Source organism: Aedes albopictus, chromosome 2 (assembly GCF_035046485.1).
Source record: "Aedes albopictus strain Foshan chromosome 2, AalbF5, whole genome shotgun sequence".
Taxonomy (NCBI): Eukaryota; Metazoa; Arthropoda; class Insecta; order Diptera; family Culicidae; genus Aedes; species Aedes albopictus.
The window spans coordinates 222,142,561-222,170,514 of NC_085137.1; the positions used below are offsets into that span (position 1 = coordinate 222,142,561).

The 27,954-nt window shown below is 43.9% G+C and overlaps 1 protein-coding gene across 3 annotated transcripts in view; it reads left to right on the forward strand.

The window, feature by feature from the left end:
• The window catches only part of LOC109433065 (uncharacterized), a 433,734-nt gene that overhangs the window by 96,401 nt on the left and 309,379 nt on the right, over positions 1 to 27,954 (forward strand). For 2 of the 3 annotated variants that reach the window (XM_062851185.1, XM_029859575.2), the window contains exon 2: positions 16,725 to 16,749. The exons of the other annotated variant lie outside the window; for it this stretch is intronic. The gene's annotated coding sequence lies outside the window, so the exon portion shown is untranslated. The remainder of the gene's footprint in view (positions 1 to 16,724; positions 16,750 to 27,954) is intronic. 3 annotated transcript variants of the gene reach the window in all.

A 27,954-nucleotide genomic window follows, 5' to 3' on the forward strand; every position in this document is an offset into this window, starting at 1 on the left:
GAGTAAACGTTTTTGACCCACCTCTGTGTCGTAAACTAGTACTCCAATCTGGAAGTAACTTCCGAGAATCTTGTACAGGTACCCGGTTATCCCCAGACGCAGGAGTGCATCGGCAATAGCCGCCCAACTAGCGCTATTGAACGCGGTTCATGCATCCAAAGTTACTACTACACAGTAGCGAATCCCTCTCCTTTTACGCTGGAGTGCTATCTCGACAGTAATTGAAACCGACAGGATAGTGTCTACCAATTATACCCTCGATGTGCCTCAACAGTCAATTGATTTAATCTCAGTTGATTTTGAGGATGGTCTTATCGAGCAACCTCCCCGCCTTGTCGATCAAGCATATTGCTATTAAGCCGACGGATCTCCGGGTGATTTCCCCGCCTTTGGCAATAGGACCAGGCTCTGCCGCATCCACACCTCTGGGAAAACCCTCTCGTCCAGGCATTTCTACATAACAGACCTGAACATCCCGGGAGCCTCTGCAATACCTACTTTTAAGACCAGGTTCAGAGCACCGTCCGGACCGAGGGCCTTTCCTTACAATAAGGAACTTTGATATACCTGTAAGTTCCACATCGGTGACCCTCTGCTCACCGCCAGCCCCAGTCCCCGGCTGCCCTACAAAAGGAGGACAAGGACTAAGACCATGACGTGGAAAAAAGCTCATCGATGATCCCCTCCAACATCCATGGAGACTGCTCTGTAGGAGCCATTATACCTCTTGTCTTGGCCATCACGACTCTGTAGGCATCACCCCACGAATTCGCATTGGCACTCTTACTGTGACCCTCAAAGCAGCCCTTTTTGCTTGACCTTATTTCAATCTTCATCCAGACTTTAGCAGCGGCGAACACTACCCGCAGTTCATCTCGTTCTTCGTTCGTGCTCGCTGCATCCGCCGCCTAGACCGTAGGCAAGCGCGACGCAAGTCCTCAATCGCTTGAGTCCACCAGTAAACTAGTCACCGCTTACTCCGAGTAGGTTTCGCTCACAATAGAGCGCCTTCCCTCCGTTGTTGAAGTATGATGTCTTTCACCTACGAGGGCTTGGCCTTGACCTAGCCGTCTCTTCCTCCACCCGCTGCCTGTCTTTATTGTAGTTGATACTGTAGCGAACCACTAGGCGATCGTTCAGTCCGAAGTGTTAGGTCAGGACTACAAAAAGCAACGTCGATAATCGCCTCCGCTCCGTTCCCACTAAAACTACTTCTGGTACCGTAAACTGGGGTGTAGTTGATCAGAGGAGTGAACCTGATCACTCAATTATTCGTGGATATCGACTTTCAAGGAAGCAACAATTACATTTTAATCATTCGCAATCCAATGACGTAAAAATGGAATGGCACCTTCCTTGAAAGCCGATATCCGTGGGTAATTGAGTGATCAGGTTCACCCCACTGATCAACTACACCCCAGTTTACGGTACCGACATAAGCCAGATCGACATTAAGCATAGCCAGTGCCTGGAGCAGAATATCTGACCCCGCCGGGCACTCGTCTAGGTTTTACACCTTCAGAGACTCCTCTGCTGCAAGAGCCCTCACTTCGGCACCCTCTCCAAGAACCTCTTCCGCCGGACTTTCATAGACGGCGCTCTTGTGCTTCTTGTCGCACTTGAGCTCGAGGATCACATCACCCGTACGAGTACGTCTAATACTGCGCACGTCAGCTCCCAGATCCACGAGTTTGGCGTCGCTCCTCATCACCTTCAAGAGTTCCGAGTATTTGACTTGTTCAATCTAGATGACGAGCGCGTCGCCCTTCTTACGCTTGGTACCTGCCCTCCTGCCGTAACTCTCTCTTTCCTTCGATCCATGATGGACCTGGCATTTTCATGCCAACTTTCCCATCTTTCCAGGACACCTGACTGCGGTCCGACTTGTCGGTTTTACTGCCGTGCCAACCTTCGGAGTTAAGGGCCGCTTAGTCGCTTCTCATCTGACAGCTGGCTCACACTCTTCTACGATTGCTTGTCTAAACAATCGCTTCCGCCACACTCTTTGGGCTACCTGCGAAACTGAAGGCCTCCGTCTGGGTAGACTTCGGTACCTTTGACTTCACGGATTCAGCCGCTACCGCAGTTCCCTATGTTTCTCATGGTCTTGCTTAGCTGCCGTCATTGGCTTTCGAATTCTCAGCAGGGCCTGCTTGAGGTCCTTGCTAATGTTGAACCTCGAGGACACCAAGTCAATGATAAAGTCAAGCTACTGCGCAGCCACCTCCACCGCAGAGATTCCATTTATATTTTTATTGATGACCCTTATCCATCTCCTAGAGAAGACCTTGTTAGCCCATTTCTTGCAAAGGATTGAATTTGCAACTACCGCTACCACAAGATTTTTGATTGTTAATAGTGCTCATATTTTCAATCCCACAATCGAACATATTTTTCATCCCAAACATACCTACATACGTACATACATTTATTTGTTCAACATCACATTTAAGACAAGACATAATCAACAATAGTACGCCATCCTCGGACGCGCCCAATGTTCGCCAGGTCACGCTCCACCTGGTCTGCCCATCGTGCTCTCTGCGCTCCACGCCTTCTTGTGCCAACCGGATCAGTAGCAAACACCAGCTTTGCAGGGTTGTTGTCCGGCATTCTTGCAACATGCCCTGCCCACCGTATCCTTCCGGCTTTGGCCACCTTCAGGAAGCTGGGTTCGCCGTAAAGTGCAGCGCGCTCGTTCATCTCCGCCACACACTGTTCTTCTGCACACCGCCGAAGATCGTCCTTAGCACGCGTCGCTCGAAAACTCCGAGTACTTGCAGGTCCTCCCCGAGCATGGTCCATGTCTCGTGTCCGTAGAGGACCATCGGTCTTATTAGCGTTTTGTACATGGTGCATTTGGTGCGTGGGTGAATCTTTTTCGACCACAGACCCGTAGTAGGCCCGACTTTCGCTGATGATGCGCCTTCGATTTTCACGGCTCACGTTGTTGTCCGCCGTCAGTAAGGATCCGAGGTAGACGAATTCCTTCACCACCTCGAAAGTATCCCCGTCTATCGTAACATTACTACCCAGACGGATCCGGTCGTGTTTGGTTCCGCCTACCAGCATGTACTTTGTTTTTGAGGCATTCACCACCAGTTCGATCTTTGCTGCTTCGCGTTTCAGGCGGGTGTACAGCTCTGCCACCGTTCCAAATGTTCTGGCGATAATGTCCATGTCGTCCTCAAAGCACACAAATTGGCCGAATTTTGTGAAAATCGTTCCCCGGCTGTTGAGCCCGCCTCGTCGCATCACACCTTCCAGAGCGATGTTGAAGAGTAGGCATGAGAGTCCATCACCTTGTCGCAGTCCCCGGCGAGATTCGAATGAACTGGATAGTTCACCTGAAATCCTTACGCAGTTTTGCACACCGTCCATCGTTGCTTTAATCAATCTAGTCAGCTTCCCAGGGAAGCCGTTTTCGTCCATGATTCTCCATAGCTTTGCGTGGTCGATACTGTCGTATGTCGCTTTGAAGTCGATGAACAGGTGATGCGTTGGGACCTGGTATTCACGGCATTTCTGAAGGATTTGCCGTACGGTAAAGAGCTGATCCGTTGTCGACCGGCCGTCGATGAAGCCGGCTTGATAACTTCCCACGAACTCATTCGTTTTAGGTGACAGACGACGGAAAATGATCTCGGATAGCAATTTGTAGACAGCATTCAAAATAGTGGTCGCCCTGACGTTCTCACATTCCAAATGGTCGCCTTTCTTGTGAATGGGGCAGATTACCCCTTGCTTCCACTCCTCCGGTAGCTGTTCGGTTTCCCAGATCATGACTATCAGCCGATGCAGACAGGTGGCCAACTATTCTGGGCCCATCTTGATTAGTTCAGCTGCGATACCATCCTTACCAGCTGCTTTGTTGGTTTTGAGCTGATGAATGGCATCCTTAACTTCCCTCAGCGTGAGAGTTGGTTCATTTCCGTCCTCCGCTGCACTGGCGTAGTCGTTTCCTCTGTTGCCGTGGTCTTCCGTGCCCATGTTCTCCACGCCATTCAGGTGCCGATCGAAGTGCTGCTTCCACCTTTCGATCACCTCACGTCCGTCCGTCAAGCGGCCTCCGTCTTTATCCCTGCATATTTCGGCTCGCGGCACGAAGCCGTTGCGGGATGCGTTGAGCTTCTGATAGAGCTTCCGTGTTTCTTGGGAACGGCACAGCAGTTCCATTTCTTCGCACTCCACTTCTTCCAAGCGGCGCTTTTTCTCCCGAAAGAGGCAGGTTTGCTGTTTCCGCTTCTGTTTGTAACATTCCACCTTCTGTCGGGTTCCTTGCTGCAGCATTACCACCCGCACTGTGTTCTTCTCCTCCAAAACCGTTCTACACTCTTCGTTGAATCATTTAATCCGTCGATTCCGTTCCACGTACCCGATGGTGCTGCGTCGTTGATGGCTGCTTTCACTGTACTCCAGCAGTCCTATAGAGGAGCTTCATCGAGCTCGCCCTTGTCTGGCAACGCGGCCTCGAGATTCTGCGCGTATGCTGTGGCGACATCCGGTTGTTTAGTCGCTCCAGGAATCACGGTACAATTGAGTTTGAAATGTGTGCCACACTGATAATTATCTTCATTCAAGTATCACACTCGTATCACATGTCTGCCTGGGCATCCCGGGCACCTCAACCCGGGTTGTAAGTCCCGCCAACAGCTCTCCGACGAGACCGCGCCGTTAGGTCCACTTGGGCCAGCCGCCTGGAACCCTCAGCTTTACGACCAATTGCACCGCGCTCGCTATGGGCCTCATGCCGTGATCAAAGCAGGCAGGTCACACGTGCTTCCTGGGAACCTCAACCCAAAAAAAGTTAACAATAGCCAAGCAACTACTCTGTTGGAAAAAATCGGATCGCCCAATCCTCGGAAGGACGTCGTGGGAGCGAACACCAACCCAAGACGAAACCCCTTCAGATACTGTCGTATCTCAAACTCTCCTGTTCGATTGAACCAGATGCGCAGTAAATCGAATTCCAGACCGAATGACTCTCTCTGTGAGACGTCTGGGCATCCCGGGCACCTCAACCCGGGCTGTAAGTCCCGCCACCAACCCTCCGACGAAACTGCGCCGTTAGGCCCACTTGGGCCAGCCGCCTGGAACTCTCAGCTTTACGACCAGTTGCACAGCGCTCGCTACGGGCCCTACGCCGTGATCAAAGCAGGCAGGTCGCATGTGCTTCCTGGGAACATCAACCCAAGCTGTAGTTCATCCGTGCAGAGACTCCACGTTGCTATAGATGCAGATAGAACCCACAACCCAGAGCCAATAACCGAATGTTACACCTATCGTGCCATACCAGAATCCGGAAACCTCAGCAAGAGCCGTACATTCCAGCACCGATCCCCCAATACCACTGCCAATCACGACGTTACAAGACGTCGGCCGGGTGGGCATCCCGGGAACCCACACCCGGGCTGTAAGTCCCACAAAAACCGGGTTCGTCCTCCAAGCGAGGAACCTGGGCATCCCGGGAACCCCAACCCGGGTTGTAAGACCCATTTTCCAGCCCGAAGCCCTCGCCAGGTTTTAGCCCTGCAATGGAACATTAACGGCTTCTTCCATAATCTCCCAGACCTGGAGATACTCCAAGATATGCACGCTCCAGCAGTGATTGCCCTGCAAGAGGTCCACCAAGCAACAACAGAACAAATGAACCGAACTCTTCGAAGTAGCCATCGATGGTATATCAGAACCGAGCAGAACATCTACCACTCGGTTGCATTGGGAATAGCCACCGAACTATCCTCGGAGTTGATAGATCTGAACAGCGACCTACCAATAATCGCAGCACGGATCACATGGCCTTTCCCACTATCCGTCGTGTCGTTATACCTGCCAAATGGAAAGGTGCCAGACTTAAAGAAAAAGATTGACGAAATTCTCCAACAGATTCCAGAACCTAGGCTGATCCTCGGTGACGTCAATAGTCATCATCGAGCATGGGGAAGCAGGACATCAAATCTCCGGGGTTCTATACTTGTCAACACTGCCAACAAACATGGACTTTCAATCTTGAATGACGGTTCTAATACCTTTGGCCGAGTGAACCGCAGAAGCAAGGAAAACATAATAGAATCGGCCATAGACGTCACTTTAGCATCCACACAGATAATTAATAAAATTGACGTGGGAAGCAGACCAGGACATGCACGGAAGCGATCACCGGCCAATATTGGTCACCCTCACGGGCAGCGATGTCCCAAAAACTTCCAGGAGGCCTAGATGGAAGTTTGACCAAGCAGACTGGGCTAGCTTTCAAGCGCAGCTTGAGGATCGTCTATATACTAACCCCCCAGAAGACATACTGGATCTTTCCTCTGTCATTGGAGAGGCAGCGGCGAACACGATACCCCAAACCAGCCCTAATCCAGGCCGGAAAGCTCTCCACTGGTGGACAGACGAGGTAAAGAAATCGGTAAAAGCACGTCGGAAAGCTCTGAGGTACCTGAAGCGACTCCCGACTGAACACCCGGATTGGGAGAAAATAGCGAACGAATGGCATGAAGCTCGAAACAAGTGCAGGCAGGTCATCCGAGAGGCAAAGGATGCTTCCTGGGCCACCTTCCTAGACCAGATTAACGACGACCAATCTGCGTCCCAACTTTGGGGACGATTGAATGCTCTGCAAGGAAAAAGGCGACAAAAGGGATTTGCCCTGAAAATACAAAATACCACAACCAGAGACGCAGCAACAATAGCGGATGCTCCATCCGACCATTTTGGGGGAATATCATCTATCAACCGATACAGTGACGCCTTTCTTAAGCGACATCCGACAGCTGCAACAGCCGTCACTGATTTTATAGTGCCGGCGGATCAGGGACAGTTTTTCAACTCACCCTTCACAATGGAGGAATTAATCTTCGTCCTTCGGAAAACCAAAGGCAAATCAGCCGGCCCAGACAAAATTGGATACCCGATGCTCCGAAATCTCCCCCCGATCGGTAAGAAGCGCCTGTTAGACACCATCAATAAAGAATGGCTAAACGATACTCTGCCCAGCAGTTGGGGACACGGCATCGTTATCCCAATTCCGAAGGGATCGGGTCCCACAAACACTGTGGACAACTTTCGCCCAATCACACTTACCAGCTGCATTGCCAAAGTGATGGAACGACTGGTAAACAGACGGCTTTTGCATCACCTCGAAACCGAAGGCCGTCTGGATCACAGGCAGCACGCCTTCAGAGCTGGCCACGGCACGGGGTCATACCTGGCCGCCCTGGGCCAAATTTTAGACGAAGCGTTGGAGAGAGGAGACCACATTGAGGTAGCATCACTAGACTTGGCTAAAGCGTATAACAGAGCCTGGATGCCGGGAGTCATGCAGCAGCTCGCCGATTGGGGCGTAACAGGTCACTGTTTGCACTTCATCAAGCACTACCTTACCAACCGCACTTTCCAAGTTGGCAACCATTTATCCAAGCCAACTCGAGAGGAAACTGGAGTCCCCCAGGGCTCGGTAATTGCGGTAACCCTGTTCCTGGTAGCAATGAATGGTGTTTTCAACATCTTGCCAGCAGGAGTATACATCCTAGTATACGCAGATGACATTCTGTTGCTAGTCACCGGTAAACACCCAAAGGCCACACGGAGGAAGCTGCAAGCCGCAGTCACTGCGGTCGCTGGATGGGCGGACAAAAATGGTTTTGAGCTTGCAGCTAAAAAATGTGCCCGGCTGCATATCTGTGAACATCGTCACACGCATCCCTCAGCACAGCTGAAAGTCAAAGGTGTTCCGATCCCTAATCAAAAAACCTTAGAAGTGCTTGGAATCACACTGGATCGAACGCTTTCATTTCGCAACCATTTTGGCAAGGTCAAGGACCGATGCAAGACCCGATTAAATCTGCTCAGAGCGATATCACAGTTACTCTTTGGCTTTCGTTCAGAGCAGACGCTATTGTATCGCGCGGAGTGTTATATACGCTATTTCGTTTTTCCAGTTTCGGCTGGTTCAATAGAACAATAAAACAATAAATCACAGAACAAACACAAAACAATGGCCTCATCGCCATATCACCTAACGTCGAACGGACCACGTATTAACACGTTGGTCATCGATCTCGCAAATTTGCCGGTCAGGAAAGTTAACATGGAGTTGATCGCGAAGTTCATACACGACAAGTTAAGAATACAGTTTTCGAGCATCCAGTCGTTGCAACATAACACAGGGAAGTCCTTGGTGTTCATCGAGTGTCAGACGGAGGAACAGGCCGTAGCAATCACAGAGCGTAACGATGGGATTTACGAGATCAGCGTGGACAACGTGAAGTACAAGGTCAACGTGTTTATGGAAGATGGAGCAACAACGGTTCGTGTACACGATATATCACCGCAAACGGAGAACTCGTCGATTGAAAAGGAATTGGAAAGATTCGGTGACGTAGTCTGGCTGAAGGAGGAAGTTTGGACGGAACCAGCTGTTCTGAAAGGTATTTCGAACGGTGTCAGGTCAGTCAGGATCCGATTACACACAGCGATCCCATCTTACATCAACATCAACGGGGAAGTCACATTGGTTACATACAAACACCAACAACAAACGTGTCGACATTGCGGAAAACCTGTGCATTGGGGGCGGAAATGCATAGAAGCTGGATACATGGAAATGCAGATCAATGGAGGTAACATCAGTGATAGGTTGAAAGCGTCAGGAGTTGATTATGCAGGGGCATTGAAAACTCAGTCAGGTCAGGAAACACGAAAAGTGGCAAGCGGGGAGACAGGGGATGAGGCAGGCCCGAGCTACACCAACCTAACCCAACTATTCAGCAAGACTACGCATCAAACGAGAAAGGCTACTAATACTAACACCGTAGAAGATAAACAAGCGATTAAGACTACTAACATTAACACTAACACTAACACCTCAAGTAAAACGAAAAATCAACTCACCAACGACAACATGAAAAGCACATCTGCCAAAACGAACATTTCAAAAGAAGCACGTGATCCACTTGTAGCGATCAACAGCGTCTCTGGTATTGAAGTTTCCAACACATTTGATGGTCTCGACATTTCTGATGATGATATGGATGGTACACACACAGATGTGTGTAAGTCTCCATCGCGAAAAAAGCTTAGTCTGTCGATAGATTCTTCAGAGTAATCGTGAAATGGATATGCTCTCGTACAACATTGGCTCTCTTAATATCAATGGAATTGCAAATGATAACAAATTAAATGCTTTGAGATCGTTCGTCTATATGATGGATCTAGATGTATTGATGTAGCAGGAAGTTCATGAGCACATTAACATTAGCGGTTTCGATACCTTTTCAAACATTGATCTCAACAAACGTGGTACAGCTATATTGGTCAAATCTCATATCAAAACATCACATATACAAAAAAGTATCGACTCCAGAATAATAAGCTTAAAAATTGAAAACCACACAACTATATGTAACATATATGCTCCTTCCGGTAGCGCTCAAAAAGCTCTAAGAGAAAGATTCTTCACAGACACGGTGCACTACTACATTAATCATGGAGACGCAAGGTTGATTGTTGGAGGTGATTTCAATTCGGTCATCGACAAGAAAGATGCTAATCATAGTTCGAATTTCAGTCAATCGTTGAAGTTTTTTGTACAATCTTTGAAGTTGAAAGATGCATGGGAAATAGTTCATAAAAACACAGTTGATTACACTTTTATTCGAAACGGATCGGGGGCGCGACTTGATAGAATTTATGTAAGTGAGGATTTGAAGGAGCAAGTGAGAACTGTGCAGACAAATCTTTGTTCATTTTCCGATCATAAGGTAGTAATTATGAAACTTAGACTACCAAATTTGGGTAGATCGTTTGGACGAGGATTGTGGCGATTGAATGATATTGTTTTGACGGAGGAAAACTTAGCAGAGTATAGGGAAAAGTGGGCATATTGGGTGAGTCAAAAACGATATTTTGATTCTTGGTTTTCGTGGTGGAATGAATATGCAAAAGTTAAAACAGCTTCTTTTTTCAAGTGGAAATACAGCTTACTCAAACGACGTTATCATGATTCAATGGAATTTTTTTACGCAGCGTTAAACATTTTATATAAAGATTATTTGACGAATCCAGGGTTATTGAGTGAAATCCAAAAAGTAAAAGGTAAGATGCTTGCTTTGCAAAGGGAGATAACCAATCATTTCTATACTCGTTCCGAAACATTCATATGTGGGGAAAATGCATCAATTTATCAGGTGGGAGAACAAAAACAACGTAGAGAAAAAACCAAAATAAAATCTTTATTTATACACGGACAAGAAGAATCGAACATTGAGATAGTCACCAAAGAAATAACGCAATTTTACAAAACACTTTATGCTAATAGTCCAACAAATGCATCGAGCTCTTTTGAGCCAGAGAACACAGTACCAGATAATTTTCCTGCGAATAGAGAATTGATGGATCCAATTTCAGAAGATGAATTGTTAAAAGCTATAAAGTCTAGTCAATCGCGAAAAAGTCCTGGTAGTGACGGTTTAACTAAAACTTTTTACGTTAAATGTTGGGAAATCATCAAATCAGAACTTGTCTTTGTAGCAAATGAAGTAATTAACGGAAAAACATCAGCGAAATTTTTAGAAGGAGTGATTGTTTTAATTAAAAAGAAAAATGCGAATAACAGTTTAGGTGGTTATAGACCGATTACTTTATTAAACTTTGATTATAAGTTAGTGTCAAGAATTCTGAAAAATCGTTTGATAAAACTGAATGGGATATTATTGTCCAATACACAAAAGTGTTCTAATGGCTCAAAAACAATTTTTGAAGCCACATGTGGAATTAGAGATAAAATTTTAGAAATTAACTTAAAAAAGAAGAAAGGAGTACTTATCTCATTTGATCTAGAAAAGGCGTTCGATAGGGTCAACTATGGATTTTTATTAAGAACACTGTCAAAAATGGGTATAAATAACAGATTTGTTGAGTTTATAAAAATTAGCCAGGAACATACATTTTCGAGGATTCTGATTAACGGTAATTTATCTGAATCAATTAGGATTGAGAGGTCAGTACGACAAGGCGACCCTTTAGCAATGATATTGTTTTGCTTATATCTTGAACCGCTCTTGCAAAAACTCAATAGGATTTGTGAAGTAGACGTAGATTTGCTTGTCAGTTACGCGGACGACATAAGTTTGATCATACAAGATATTCGAAAGCTTTGCAAAGTTAAGCAAATATTCGAAGATTTCGAATCAGTAGCGGGAGCAAAAGTTAAATATGAAAAAACTAAGGCAATGAAAATAGGATCGAACAACAATTATATCTTACCTGATTGGGTTGAACAGAACGAGAACTTAAAAATCCTTGGATTGTGGTACAACAACAACAGCAATTCAATGATGCAAAAGAACTGGGATGAAGTTTTACAGAGTTTGAGATTTTTACTTTGGAATAGTCAGTTTAGAAGTTTGAATTTAATACAAAAGGTGATATTCTTAAATACTTATGCATCATCTCGTATTTGGTATATGTCGTCAACGATTTCGGTTAACAAGAAAACGCTAGCTAAAATTAAAACACTTTACGGAAATTTTTTGTGGTACCGCAGTACATTGAGAGTCTCCTTCGATCAACTCTGTCTACCCAGAAAACTAGGAGGTTTAGGTCTCATTGCGCCAGAATATAAATGTAAATCTCTACTAATCAATAGATACTTACAATTGCGACACGTTTCTCCTTTTCTACATGTTTACACTGACCGAATTGAAAATCCACCAAATGTTAAAGATTTACCAGTTAGTGCTCATTTTCTTAAAATTATATATTTAGAACTCGCATACATTCCTGAAAACATCAAACATAATCCAACATCTCATAGCATTTATAGCCTTTTGTGTAGTAAGTTACCAAAGCCACATGTGATCGAGAAATATCCACAATATAATTGGAACGTTATTTGGAAGAATGTATTTGATAGACACCTTTCATCAGACCATCAAGTTACATGGTTTCTCCTAATCAATGAGAAAATCATTTGTGCTGAAAAACAGTTTCGTTTTGGCAGTCGTGCATCTCCAAATTGTTCTTATTGTCCTCAAGAAATTGAGGATTTGAAGCATAAATTTTCGACATGCTCGAAAGTTAGGAACTGTTGGTGGTTTACCGTAACAAAGATAAAATTATTAAATAGGAGAAAGTTCAGAAATGTTAGCTTCGATACTTTTAAGTTTCCAGTTTTGAGAGCATACACTGAGGTAGAAAAAACATTAGCATCTCGAATATTTGTAGAATTTTTAAATTATGTTTTTTCAAATGATCCAGAAGTGCTATCCGTTGATGTTCTAAAATTTAGTTTTGATTGTAATACAATTGTAAACTATTGAATTGTTTTTAATAACATGTGCTTGTAACACTGTACAAACAAAACCAGAATATAAATAAACACGTTTTAAGTAAAGAAAAAAAAAAAGCTGCATTGCCAAAGTGATGGAACGACTGGTAAACAGACGGCTTTTGCATCACCTCGAAACCGAAGGCCGTCTGGATCACAGGCAGCACGCCTTCAGAGCTGGCCACGGCACGGGGTCATACCTGGCCGCCCTGGGCCAAATTTTAGACGAAGCGTTGGAGAGAGGAGACCACATTAAGGTAGCATCACTAGACTTGGCTAAAGCGTATAACAGAGCCTGGATGCCGGGAGTCATGCAGCAGCTCGCCGATTGGGGCGTAACAGGTCACTGTTTGCACTTCATCAAGCACTACCTTACCAACCGCACTTTCCAAGTTGGCAACCATTTATCCAAGCCAACTCGAGAGGAAACTGGAGTCCCCCAGGGCTCGGTAATTGCGGTAACCCTGTTCCTGGTAGCAATGAATGGTGTTTTCAACATCTTGCCAGCAGGAGTATACATCCTAGTATACGCAGATGACATTCTGTTGCTAGTCACCGGTAAACACCCAAAGGCCACACGGAGGAAGCTGCAAGCCGCAGTCACTGCGGTCGCTGGATGGGCGGACAAAAATGGTTTTGAGCTTGCAGCTAAAAAATGTGCCCGGCTGCATATCTGTGAACATCGTCACACGCATCCCTCAGCACAGCTGAAAGTCAAAGGTGTTCCGATCCCTAATCAAAAAACCTTAGAAGTGCTTGGAATCACACTGGATCGAACGCTTTCATTTCGCAACCATTTTGGCAAGGCCAAGGACCGATGCAAGACCCGATTAAATCTGCTCAGAGCGATATCTGGGAAACGCACGCGTAGTGACCGACAGTCCCGTCTTCGAGTAGCCGATGCTATTATCACCAGCCGAATTTTTTACGGGGTCGAAATCACCTGCCGGGCGACGGAGCAGTTACTGAATACCCTAGGACCAGTTTACAACGGTGCAATCCGCACAATATCAGGTTTATTACCGTCAACACCTGCCCTGGCAGCTTGTGCCGAGATAGGTGCACTGCCGTTTCAACATAAGCTAACCTTGACGATTAGCTGCCGAGCCGTCGGATACCTACAGAGCACAATTGACGATGTCCGTTGGCTTCCTCGGCAACCAAGCCAACCGAGCCCTAACGGATATGGCCATCCCTCGGCTTCCCCCGGTGGCTGGTCTCCACCGGATCGGCCCTAGAAGCTGGGCGGCAGAGAAGCCAATGGTGGACGTAACCATCAAGAGGCATTTCCGCAAAGGCGCAAACCCTAAAAGCGTCAAGGCCAGCTTTGCAAGAAGAGTCTGTGAGAAGTACCGAGAAACGGAAATTATCTACACTGACGGCTCTAAAAAGGATGAGTTGGTTGGCATCGGCATTCATAGTAAAGACTACAACGAGTTTCACCGACTAGGAAGCCTGTGCTCGGTGTTCTCAGCCGAGGCGGCAGCGATATCGCGAGCCATTGCTCACCCCCGCTCTGCCCCACTGCTAATCGTGTCAGATTCGGCCAGCGTACTCGATGCTCTGCAGAGCCCTAGTAATAAACATCCTTTCGTCCAGGAGATTCAGGAGTTGCTGAACGAATGCCAAAATGAGGTCACCTTCATGTGGGTGCCGGGCCACTGCGGTATCAAGGGGAACGAAGAAGCTGACAGCCTGGCTTCTCTCGGTCGTGAAGGAGCACTCCTCACCCCGAAGATACCGGGGGACGATGTCAAGATGTGGCTTAGACACAGGGTCAGAGAAGCGTGGGACTCTCTCTGGTCGAGGCAAACACTTTTTATCCGGAAGATCAAACCGAGCCCGCAGCGTTGGCCGGACCTGACATCTCGAAGAGATCAAGTTGTTCTGTCTAGACTGCGAACAGGGCATACTAGACTTTCCCATAGTATGGGCGGCGCCGGAAATTTCCGACTTCGTTGCGATTCCTGCTCAGAACCAAATTCAGTGGAACATCGCAAACTGCAGAACCTTGGAGGATCTACGTACTCAGTACAATATTACGGACATACAAAGCGCTCTATCTCCAGATGAGGTCCGGCAAACAACGTTGCTTCTATTTCTAAAAGACGCAGGGCTGTACGACCAAATTTAAAACATCCCACTGTCCGTGGCTCGTCATCTCTGCCCCCTGTGGGTTCCAAGCCAGGACTCGCACAGGGTGGAGCCCTGAGCACATCAAGGGCACTCTCTTTGAAATTGAACTTGTAACCACAAACCCCGATAACGACCCAGCTCAAACAACGGACACTTCTAAGGAACCAAACATCCACTCCCTCAAGCCAATGAAAGACCCAGCCTGACACGGACAACAACAAAACTAACCTGCGACTCACTCATCCCGGTTTCATGTGGATTCCAAACCCGAACTGGCACGGAGTGAGATTCTGAGGCAGACCGCACCACAGGAACTGTATTTGGAACACGAACGGAGCTACAAACCAAGAAGACTGACCTGCAACGAAAACGGACCCCGATGGATTATTACAAGACCTACCAAGCTTGATTATGACAGACCCAGCTAGACTCGGACCAGACAACCCCACCAGTTGCCAGTTATTTTCGCGTTCATACTACGCACAAAAACTCTGTTAAACCCTTTTCCCCTCCCTGATTCTGCCAGGGTTCTCCTCTTTCCCTTCTCAACCCCCGTCATATTTTTAAAGAGATGAACCAGCCTAGGGCTGAAAATCTCTATAATAAAGAAATAATAATAATAATAATAACATGTCTGCCCGGAGTATAAGAGCCGGGCAGGTGGAGGACCCACTGTCAGCAAATTTTGCTGATGCTAGCTGATAGGGCCTAAGCTTTCAGCAGACCATATCGCGTTGTACGCAGTAGCAGTTCATGAGATGCTTACAGAACAATTGGGAGCGGGGTGGGGGTTGACCATGCTCGTCTTCTGAGGACAAAAGGAGTGGTAGGGATCACTCGGGAAGCTGGCTGAGCGCCAGCATGCTACCTTGGTGGACTCCCCAAAGCGAGTCATAGATTTTCGTTGCTGCATAGCTACGCAGCTAACGTTGAGGGTGCGATGTGCACTTGGCCTTCTCCGAAGCAGGCCTTCTTGGTGGTCCAGGAGAGGCTTAGAATTTGGCGGCGTGTAGGCTGAGCATGAAGTGTATTTCAACTCAGTTTTTATCAATCAACCTTACTCAAACCATGGTCATTTCAACAAAATACTTTATTAGACTTATTTATTCGCATACTAACAATAAATAAAAGCTACAGTCTGCATACACCAGTTCACACAATCAGTATGCGAACCCACATCTAGAACCTCGTTCTGCTTCAAACTTGATCGTAAACTTATGTTTAAACGAGCAGTTGTGAGCAAAAGTGAAATCTACATATTTCCTCCACGTATTCGTTCAGTCCGGACTAAGAGATTGAGACAACGAAAAATTAATTACCTGAGATTTAAGAGTGCATTGCAGGCACGATCACCAGACCCCCAGGCTGAACCAAGCCATATGCACTACTAGCTCTACGCAGAGCGTTCAGCGCATAGTGTTACTAATGGGCCATGGAAGCGGTCGGTCGGTGGGGGCGTCAACAAAGCACCAGAAACTCATTCCCAAACGCCCACGCACGCAATCCCGCCATGCCATGATCCAACTCCGATTGACGTGACGACGACGACGTCGACGGTCTACCTACTGTCTGTCTCCACAATGGGTGCATGTACGACCTGCACATGCAACGAGATAAAAATGGATAAATTGCACCGGGTATACTCCCGAAGGTAAACATTAAAACAACTATTCTACTCGCGGATGCCGTACAAGCTCTCGATATAGAGATATTCAACGACCGGATGAGTTACGAGCACTCGCAGCGATTCCACCTAGAAGAAGAAGGGACCGACCGGAGCTGGGGCATCCAGCCAGTGTGCTTCTCCCGTGTTCGTTGTTCGGCGAGGTGTCGCGGGTTCTGTATTTATGGCCGTTATTTGCGACGGGAGGCATAACATTGTCGTTTTTATTCGTGAATGCGGCTGGCTTGCAAGCAATCCGCGGACGCCAAGGAAATTGAATTAACGTGTTTTAATTGTGGATTATTATTAAGCTAATTGGAGTTGTGGGGTGTCAGCTTTATTTTATCGGAACTGGTCCCGAAGGCCGTGGAAGATATATTGGAGTGCTATTCTTGTTTTTTGTTTTATAATATTTTGTAGGGCAAATTTGTTTATCGGTTGGCACAAGTTTTTAAATTATGATGTACCTTGAAAGATGCACAGAATTCAGAACAAAGGGACTTCTCACTAGCCCAAACGTATAAGTTAAATGGTTCATATTTAACACCACAACTCCGACCTTTCTAATAAAAATATTTTTGTTTTTATTTTCAGATCGAGGATATATTAATACATAAAGGTGAGAATGCAACACGGGTCGTGTGACTAAAAAGTATAAAACCTACATTTTTTGTAGTAGATACTACTTGTGGAACATGTTCGTTTGAATCAAAACGAGTTTACTACACTACAATTATTGAACATACTACAAAAAAGCGATACGTTTGAAGCTTGAGTTTGAGCTTGATTGACCGCCCGTGGATGCTACTCCAGTATCGCCAGACCAGCTACACTCACACAACGAACCAATGAGATATCTGCCGGGGACTAGCAGACATCTTCAGGGTGTGATAGTTGGTGATCTTTCTATTTTTGGGTGACAGGTTGCAGGTCAATGTGTGGAAGGGGAAGGAAGTGATGATTGCAATCGTTTGTAACCACAGCAGACCGCATGTACCCCAGCGTCTGCACAAATTCATGCGGATGTCGGAATGTTGGTGGGATATGGTTGGCAGAGGGTTCACGTATTGGTGCGTGGATGCCAGGCGTAAGACGATAGATTCGTGTGACTATTACTATGAAGCTTGCGGCACAGTTCGCGTGATGGCATAATTCGTAGGCGTTATATGATAGATTAAACACTGTGCTGTGAAAGTTGGAAGGAGGAGAAACGGCTTTTAAACCGTTTCTGGTTCTAGCTATGGCTATGAACATATGAGTTGTATAGGTAGCTAGAAGAGAGAAAGTATATAGAAAGATACAAAGTAGAAGGAAAGGGACAGGCCAGGGATTGGACCCAGGGCCTTCTGCATACGAATCAGAAGCGGTAGTCAAAATACCACCAAGCCCGTCGAGTGCCGTTACGGTGATCACGATATCTTAAAAACTAGTTGACCGATTTGAAAACTTTTTCTTTTAAGTTTTTGCAATATAAAATAGTTCGATTTTTATCGCCCTTAAAGTTTGGGGCCATTTCTAGAGAGCTCGAATGCGAGGGAAGTATTGTAAGAAGTGAAGTCTACTCTTGAAGATTTATCCTTTTGGGACTTCCCCAGAAGATCTTTCCGGGATTACTTCCAGACTTTCGACAGGAGTTGGATTTCTTCTAGAACTCCCCCTAAAATATTTCAGAATTCTCTGCAAGACTTCATCCCGATATTTCGCCCGAAGTTTCTCCTGCAATTTCTTCAAGATATCTGCGTAAGATTTCTTCTAGATTGTCTTCCTGGATTTCTACAGGAGTTTCAGCTGGTATATTCCCTAAAGGTGCTCGTGGGATTTCTTCTGGAGTTTTATCTGAGATTGCTCTCGGAGTTTCTTCTGGGTCTTCTCTCAGAAGATTCTTTCCGGTGCTGATCCTGGGATATCTGTCAGAGTTTTTCTGAATTTATTCTGGACATTCTTCCCTAAGATTGATTCCGGAGTGCCTTTTTGGGATTTCTGAAGGAACTTCTGCTTCTTCTGCATGGCTCTACGTTCCCAATGGAACTTGGCCTGCCTCACTTAAACTTTGTGTTCATTGAGCACTTCTACAGTTATTAATTGTAGGGCTTTCTTTGCCTGCCATTGCATGAATTTGTATATTGTGGGGCAAACACAATGATACACTATGCCCAAGGAAGCGAGAAAATGTTCCTGACCGGAACGGGAACCCAACTCACCGTCTCCGGATGGGTGTACGATAGCCTTAACCACTAGGCTAACTGGAGACCCTGAGGAATCCCTGTATAAATTCCAATTCTTGAAGGAATCTATGAAAGAATCCATCGAGGAATTCCTGGATTAATTCCTGGAGAGATTCAGGGAAAAATCACTACGGCAATTTCTGAAAGAATCTTTGAAGAAATTTCTAGAGGAATCCAAAGAAACCTGGAGAAATCCTAGGTGAAATCCCTGGGAGAATCCCTGTAGGAATTCCTGAAGGAAAAAAATCCTAGAAAAATTCCTGGAGGAATCCCTGGAAAGTTGAAGTTGAAGCGAGGCAGGCCAAGTCCCAGTGGGGACGTAGAACCATAAAGAAGAATAAGAAGAAGAGCAGGGATTCCTTCAGGTAGTTCTTCAGAAATTCCTCCTGTGATTCCTCCAAGAATTCCTCCAGGGTTTTCTCCATTAATTTATCAAGGAATTCCTCTAGAAATTCTTTCAGTGATTCCTTCAAGCATTACTTCAGGGATTACTTCACGGATTTTTCCATGAATACTTCCAGGGATCCTTCCAGGGCTTCCTCCTGGAATTCCTCCAAGGATTTCTTCAGGAATTCCTCCAGAAATGCTTCTAGGATCTCCTCCAGGAATTTCATAAGGGTTTTCTACAGAAATTTCCCCAGGAATTTCTCCCGGAATTCCTCTAGGGATTCCTTCGGGTATTCCTTCAGATATTCCTCCAGGGATTGCTCCAAAAATTCCTCCAGGTGTTTCTCCGTTAATTTATCCGAATTTTGTTTAAATATTGCAGTGTCACTTTTCAGCCGTTTCATAATCCATGTTCTAAAACCACTTGACATAGAAATAACTGTTTGGTGTAAGTAAATTGAATAATCTGTATGTTATATGTTAATAAGTGACTACATGTGAAATTTGTAGTTTTCCCTGAGGATGAATGAATAAACATTCGAAACGCCGGCTTTTAACCTAAACGGTTGTTTTTAAAGAATCCCGAAGACCGATATAGCGACAAAAAAAACCCATAAATTATCAAGGCGGTCGCAAATTAACCAATATTTATCCAGAAAATTCTTCAGGGACTCCGCCTGGAATTTGTGCAGATGTTCCTCCGGACACTTCTCCCAAGAATTCTCCAGGATTTGATTCAGGGATTTCTCTAAGAGTTCCTCCAGGGATTCCCACTGGAATTCCTTCAGGAATTCCTTCGAAAATTCCTTCATGAATTTATCACAATAATTCTTCAAATTCTTCTCCACGTGTACCTTCAGAATTCCTCCATGATTTTTTTCAGGAATTTCTCAAGAGAAAATCTCTCCATGGAACTTTGGGAGATTCCGGCTTTCAGTAAGATTCATTTCTTATCATCGCCGACGTTTCGGTCCAGCTATTGAACTATCTTCAGGGCTCGATAGCCAAACCTAAACTTCGGCGATGATAAGCAATTGATCAACGTAATCTATTCGATTGAAATCTGAAATCTCCCAAAGTTAACAACCATCCAGTTGAAACTTGCTATCCTTTCTCCAGGGATTCCTCCCAGAATTCCTCTAGGAATTACTCCAGGAATTCATCTAGAGATTCCTACAGGAATTTTTACAGGGATTTCTCCAGGAATTCCTCCAGAGTTTCCTTCAGGAACTCCGTGAGGTTCAGCTTTTCCTCCAAAGACTCCTCCAGGATTTCTTTCAGGGATTCTTCCAGGACATTCTACAGGGATTTCTTCTACAATTCTTCCAGGAATTCTTCCAGAATTTTCTCCAATGATTTCTTCAGAAAATCCTCTCAGAACTCCACAAGAGATTTCTTCCGAAATTTTCCCAGGGATTCCTCTCAGAATTTCTCTAGTGATTTATCCAGGGATTCCTCTCGGAATCCCATCAGGTATACATTCAGAAATTTTTTCTGGAATTTCTCCGGGAGTTCCTACATCGAGGCTTACATCAAGGGTTTCCTCCAGTGATAATTTCAAAAATTTTACGAGAAAACCTTCAAGAATTCTTCCAAGTATTTAACCAGGAATACGTCAACTGACATTTCTATATTATTATACTCTGAGATGAGTATATGAGTACATAAAACTGTCTTTAAGGGAATTCCGGCAAGGATGTACTCGGAACAATAAACTAAAGGTTTATTACTAGAGGAATAGAGATCCAGGACTCTCCAAGATTGCTGGTAATCATAGACAAACTGGATGGATAAAAATTGAAAGAACTCCAGTTAGTCGTGGAAGATATGGTGTAGACATTTACAAAAAAAGCTTCGGACGGGTTTCCATTTTCTGGACAAAAAAATTGAAGGAAATCATGATGAAGTTATGAGTTAGTCATAGAAAAATCGTAATTTCTGAAAGAGTTGAGCTATGATATCTTACGAAAGTTTTTCAGTAATTAAAAACATATATTATGAGGTCCAGAATACTGCACGAGACAGAAAAATTCTAAATCTTTCAGAAATTGGCCATTACTACCAGCAACTCGCTGATTTGTGTAGAACAGGCGAGCTTTTTTCAACGTATTGTACAAAATAGAAAGGCGTGACTGCCTAAATGCTTTTAGAATATAATGTTGTTATATGGAATTTCATCGTGTTGCGTTTAGTTATAAAAGCTAGTACGTATAAATTTGCTAATGATGCTGTCAAAGGATTCTAAATGGAATAAAAAGGAACAGTACTTGACCCGATTTTCTTTTTACTCAAGTTTTGGTCAAGTTTCAACGAACAATGTCCCTCTGATTCTTTCTGTTTCTGCAGGATAGTAAGATCTTCGGCATAGGCTTCTGTTTTAGCAAGCCTGCAGGGCTCGTAAAACTCCTTGCTCACCGCAATTCCGGCTCCGATCAATGAACACACTACTCGTTCTTCGCCAAGTCACCAAGATGGATTTCAAAATTGTTGCAGTGCACTGTAAGCACGGAAGCCATTTTGATCTCTGAATCTGTTAACGTGTTACTCTCACTGTTATAGCACTAAAGTGTCTTCAATAGCATTGCTAGTAACTGCTTCACAATTTGGCTCACGGACAGAACGTTAGCACTGAGCTCTGGCAACAGCTGCACTTCCCAAGTAACATTTTGAAGTCAAACAGACTAGAAGAGGTTCTTAAAGCCATCATAAAACGAAAATGAAAGGTATTAGGTTTTATGACTGTTCTCACAACCTCTACAAGACTAACTGGCCATCAAAATGTTTTTTTTTTCTCCCCTGTTGGGTTCCTTGACCGCAATGACCTCTTCCTGTCATTATGGTGTGAGTGCCGTTGAACTCGTAGCTACCACCTTCGTGGTGCCTCCATTTGACATATTCTACACTTCTTAGGGGATCCATTTTTTGGATTGCTTACCGTTTTTTTTGCTGCCGCTCCCACTAGTAGGCAGTACCGTATCCACACACGAAATATTAGAGCCATTTTGGTTTTGATGGAATCTCCGGTGTTCAGTGTTTCCCAGTTCTCAAGGGCCATGATCATGAAATAATGCTCATTGGGGAGCCCGGCCAGCAATACTACTATCAACTACTATTTTTTTCAAAAGAGCTTTCAGCTTTGAGTTTCTTCAAAAAATCCTCCATAAATTACACTGAAGAATACTCTAGAATGGTTTCGTACTATTCACGTTTCAGATTTTTCACGAGGATTACTCTAAAAAGAATCTTCTCCTTCCTGCTTGGATTCTTTCAAAAGTTTCTGTGAGAATTTCTGAGAAAGTATGAGTCTAGAAATTGCTCCGAAATTTTTTTCTAAAATTCTTTGAAGCATTATTCCATGAGTTTCTTCGAGGCAGGGATGCCACATTTACAGATTTAGTTTTATATGAAATACAGAATTTTGAGCTAGAGGGACTATTTTATTGTTGTATGGGATACAGATTTTTGAAAAGAGTGATACAGATATTTTTAAAAAATAATCTGGCATCCCTGCTTCGAGGACATAGATTTTTGAACTTCTGCGTTGATTCGTCCAGGGATTCTTCCAAAATCTCTTCTTAGTTTTCCCCCTAGAAATTAATGCGAAAGCATTTTTTAGAGTTACTCCATTAATTCTTCAGGGAAATATTCCAAACTTTCCTTTAGAAATAGTTGCGAGGATTGTCTTGAAGGTTTCGTTCAAGATTATGTGAGAATTCACTCAGAAACTTTTCCAAAATATCTTTCCTAAACTTCTCCTAAAAAATTACGAGCATTCTTCAAAAAATGGCTCCTTGTGAGTTTCTCCAGAAATTCCATCAGAAACTTCTCCAAGGATTACCCCAAAAACTTCTGCGATAACGACTACTAAAGGCGAAACTGGAAGCATTTCCTCAATTTTTTGGTTTTAATTTTTTATAAAATAACGAAGCAATATTTTCAAAATCGGTTTTCGTACACATGTAGAGTATGAATCAAGGTATCTCCTGTTTTTTTTTCAGTTGGAAAATGTCTTTCGTTTTTGCAGAAACCATTCTTTAGTGAAATTTTGTTTAAAAATGGTTTCTGCAAAAACTAAAAACATTTTACATCTGGAAAAAAATCAGAAGATACCTTGATCCATACTCTACATGTGCACGAAACCCGATTTTGAAAATATTGCTTCGTTATTTTATAAAAAATCAAAAACCAAAAAGTGAGGAAATGGACCCAGTTTCGCCTTAATATGTACGTCAAGACATATTCCTAACTCTGTTGAAGGAATACTCCCGCTTAGTCCTCCCAAAATTTACCCAAAAATTCCACCTGCAATTTCCCCGCATAAATTGTTATGACAATTTCTCCCAAAATGCCTCCAATGATGCTACCACAATGGGTAACTTTCGCTGGGACCGGCCCACTATTTACACCTTGTTATCAAAAATATTTAAGGTGCCGATTTTCTGAAAGTCCTCGCTAAAAAAGTAAGAAAAGTGCATTTGGTTACTCAAATTGATGGACCCCCCGTTAGTTAGAGCCACAACAATTTTTGCAGACTCCTTGATTTTGGCCAAATAGTGGCTCATTTAAACCGTTATAACTCGAAAACTTGTACAAAAACCACCTCAAAACGAATTGTTGTTGAAAAGAGGAAAGATAGAGCTACTATTTACAATAATAAAAAGTTAGGTCGGCCATATTGATTTTGGCCGCCATCTTGGATTTTTATACCAAAACATTTTTTCACTATGATGACAACTACCGATTTTTAAAATTTTTGCAGCTGAGACTTTATACATAACATATCAAAAAATTAGAGATGTCTTATTTTCGTTTTTTTTATTGTTTCTCAATGATGCGGGCATTGCTTTTATAACTTTTTTAGTGTTTTGGAAAGCTTAATCCTAGCTTTCTATTAGTGGGTTCAGCTTTTAAATTCGTGTACGTAAACACTACGAAATAACGTTGCATTTATGTATGTAAACTACCGGCACCGGGCCCAGTGCGCAAAAGTGACGTGTTTTACAAAACGGCAGATAACTTTTGAAAGAAGAAAAATACATCTCTATTTTTTTTTTATATATTATGTATAAATGTCTCAGCATTCAATTGATGCAAAAAATTGAAAATCGGTAGTTGTCATCATGGTGAAAAAATGTATAATTCATAAAAATCCAAAATGGCGGCCAAAACCAATATGGCCTCTTCCGTCTTTTCAACAAAAATTCGTTTTGAGGTGGTTTTTGGACAAGTTTTCGAGTCATAACGGTTTAAATCTGCCACCATTTGACCGAAATCAAGGGGTCTGCAAAAATTGTTGTGGCTCTAACTAACGGGGGGTCCATCAATTTGAGTAACCAAATGCATTTTCCTTACTTTTTCAGTGAAGGCTTTCAGAAAATCGTCACCTTAAACATTTTTGAAGACAAGGTGTAAATAGTGGGCCGGTCTCAGCGAGAATTACCCCAATGTTATTCTAAGATTCCTTCTGAAATTGCTAACAATACCTCTTCAGAAAATTTTCTGAGGTTTGCCGAAATATTTATATTTTAGAGTAGAAACACCTATTTATCAAAACTAACGCAGATTAATTGTTATTGACATTTGCGGAAAAATCTTACCTTGTATGTAGTTACGTTGAGCTATAACAACTCAAGAAAACAGAATTAACATTCCACTGTGATCCAATAACTCAACCCGCCGATCAGCATCAATAACAAAACCATGTTTTTGCCACTAATGACCCCGAAATACACTAAACCTAGGTAACCTACACCAACAAGCCGAGCAGCTACCGCTCTCTGCAGCCACCAGCAACAACAAAATTCCCACATCATTGGTCACACCAGGTGTATGTTTTCCTACCTATACCCAGTCAATTATTCATCGTCTGAGAGCAAAGAATAGATCCGAAAAAAAAAAATCACACCCATATCTCCTCTCGAACGACGAACGACCTAGTGCCGCACCACCACGGTGCGGTGCGGTGTGTGAAAAATGTGCTGTTATTCGCTCCATGTGCCCCATCCGATGCGGTGCTGCTGCGCCTCCCTTTGGCGAAAAAAGTGCCCAAGAAGATCCGTTATTCCACTCGATAGAGGAAATTTTTGGAACACTCTGGCTGCTGCATGATCATATACCAGGCCTTCCATTCGCTGAGAATGGCGAGAGGAACAGAAAAAAAATCGCTTCACCATAGGCGAAGAGAAGGGTAATTTTGCGTATAACAAACTAATAGGATCACTTGGCTCGATAGCCGGCGCATCAGAATGTAAGCCGATAATGGGATGGATGACCAGCTGAGGGTACCCATTGAAAAATGATCATATTGTTATTTTTTGCACCGCCGTTGGGCCGTTCAGTTCGTCTTAATGAGGTTCCTGGCTGTTCTGAGAAGCGGCGATGCGTTGTTTTAGTCGCTATGGTTGTTAGGGGTAATTTTCGATGACCCTTGAGATGGTCTTGCATATACCTGTTGCCAGTAGCTGCCAATCGTGTCACGAGTACATGGGTATTGAGTATGCGTTGCGTACCTACCTACATTTGGTTTGCTGTGTTTGTAGGTCATCCGTCCGACCCGGCTTCCTCTGCCGATTTCTATTGCTTCTGTCTGCCTTGAGCATTGCCAATTACCATCCGGTTAGCTTCAACCACAATGTTTTTGTACTGTTGTTTTGAAATGATTACCACTGATGTTGGGCTCACAGCTTGAGCACGTAGTTAGTAAGTGAAGTTTGTTTGAGATGGTTGATTGGCTAATGTTATACTATCAACAATGCTTGTTGGCATGACTAATTTCAAAACTCGCAAAAAACACTCGCCATTACTTACACTCTCGGTCAACACTTTGGAATTAATGTTAGCATCAGTTTACGTCAGCATTTTACAAACAAAAATGATAATTCAAGATATGTATAAATTATGACAATCCCTCACTTAAACGCAGGATTGTTCCAAGTTGAATTGATCATAGCAGGGATTCTCAAACTATTCCAACTTGCAACTCTCTACTATCTGTGCAAGACTAAGCGGCATTGCTTCAGAGAGGGGCTTGTGCATATCGCACCCTTAATGTTAGCGATTTAAACTACTGAAGGATCAGGCCCTATCAGCTAGCACCAGAAGGAGTTGCTGACAGTGGGACCTTCATCTTGCCGGGGAGCCTTTTCCAACCGCGGTCTCAGATCCAACCGACGCCCGACAACAACGCTTCCAGGATGTTCTTCCCGCGGCCACTTTTTCGCTGTAAGGGTCGATTTCAATCGCATGGTACCGTTATGACCTACGTAGTCAACTTAGAACCCTTGGACCACTTCTTGTATAACGTCTGAACCTCCTCTGGAGCTCCAAGACGATGTGAGTGATAGCCATTGAAACGGTATTCCAGCCAATCCCTCATCCTCTGGACATATTTGTCCGAAGTTGTGTCCTCCCCGCATGTGGCAGGCATGCGGTCACGCATTGTGTGAAAACGCGGGCAAACGAACAAAACGTGTTCCGCCGTTTCCTCTAAACCAGCACAAACCGGACATTTGCGAGAATCCGCATGACCGAAACGATGTAGATACTGTCGAAAGCAGCCATGACCTGAAAGGATCTAAGTCAAGTAAATGTTACTGCCTCATGGCACCGGTTAACCCAACTATCTACCCTCGGAATCAACCTGTGGGTCCACCTTCCTTTGGTGGAACTGACCCAAACGCGCTGCCATGGAGATGAATCTGGAAGTCCTGAGTATGCCTCTTGTGCCGCGCATTTCGAAGCATTCTATGCCCTCCCCGATAAAGATACCGAGAGGTACCATACCAGTGATGACGCAGAGTGCATCGTGTGACACGGTATGGTACGCGTTTGCAACCCTCAGGCACATTAGCCTATAAGAACATACCAGCTTACCAATGTAGTTTTCGATACTTAGCGCCGCACAGTGGAGCACCTAGTACATCAAAACTGATCAAAATTATTTTGACGCATTTTCGCAACCCAAATGCAACCCAAATTGATAATGAAATGTACTGCCCATAATCGCATAGCTGACGTAACCACCATTGACAATGTGAGCACTCACAAGCTAATATCTATAAAATGTGCATAGTTGTGACCAGTTTTATTCAAAAGAGCACAAGATCTAATCACTCGCTAGATATTAACATTAAAAAAATCATAAACTTCTCATTAATCATTGCTAAAATTTCAAAAGCGTGCTGAAAACTACAGTGGCGCTTACGTCAACTATGCGATTATGGGCAGTGTATTTCATAGATTTCGTATTTTTTTATTTCGTCATTAGAGTGACCAATTTTATGATTGTAAAAGTCAAGATTTTTCGAAACTAAAATTTTTCAAAAAATCCCTACTTTTGAACCAGTTGACCGATTTTAAACTTCTTTTTTTGCTTGAAAGCTGTTGAATTCTAGTTTTCAGCATAAATAAGTTCAGAGGGCCAAATAGTGTTTTATGGCAAATAATATCATATAATAATATAATTATCATGATTTTGTCAAAGTGTTGCAACTTTTGAAATCGGAAACATCCGGAAGGTTTTCTTTCTGCATTTGAAAGAGGAACAATAGTTTTATCATACACTAAAAGCAGATTTCCCGGAAACTGCCGGAAAATCAACTTATTTCATTTTGAATGTACGGTAAAGGATTCCAATATTTTCAAATATTGTATGTCAATTCAACGTCAATTTGTTTGAGTTTCAAATTAACAGAATAACAACATTAACCTGACTCACTTGAAGTGCAAATTTTCGGTAATACCAATCCGTGTGGTCAAATTATGAAATTCAAATAACTCAACGTACATATGTACAGATGGGTAAATTATTGGTTAAATTGAGAAAAAATCCACAGCTCAGGTGAGATTTGAACTCACGACCCTTATTCGCTAGACAAGTGCTTTACCAACTAAGCTACCGAGCCAATTAATGACCCGGCAACTTAGTTGTCATAAGGTTCAATTCTAATCTCATCGATCTATATCATCTTCCCCTAAACCGCAAATATAACCATCTCTGTTGTACATATGTACGAAGAGCGAAAGCGATTTGTTTATTGTTTGAAACTGTTTGCCTATCGTACAGGCAACGCTTCCTCAACCACTTGTAGAGGAAGAACAATGCTACCTGGAAGGCGATCAAACGCGTCGTTCGCAATGAGGGAAGGTGCTCGAAAAGATCATCCTCAATAGAATGTTGAGGTTCACCGAGGGCGAAAATGGCCTTTCGAGTA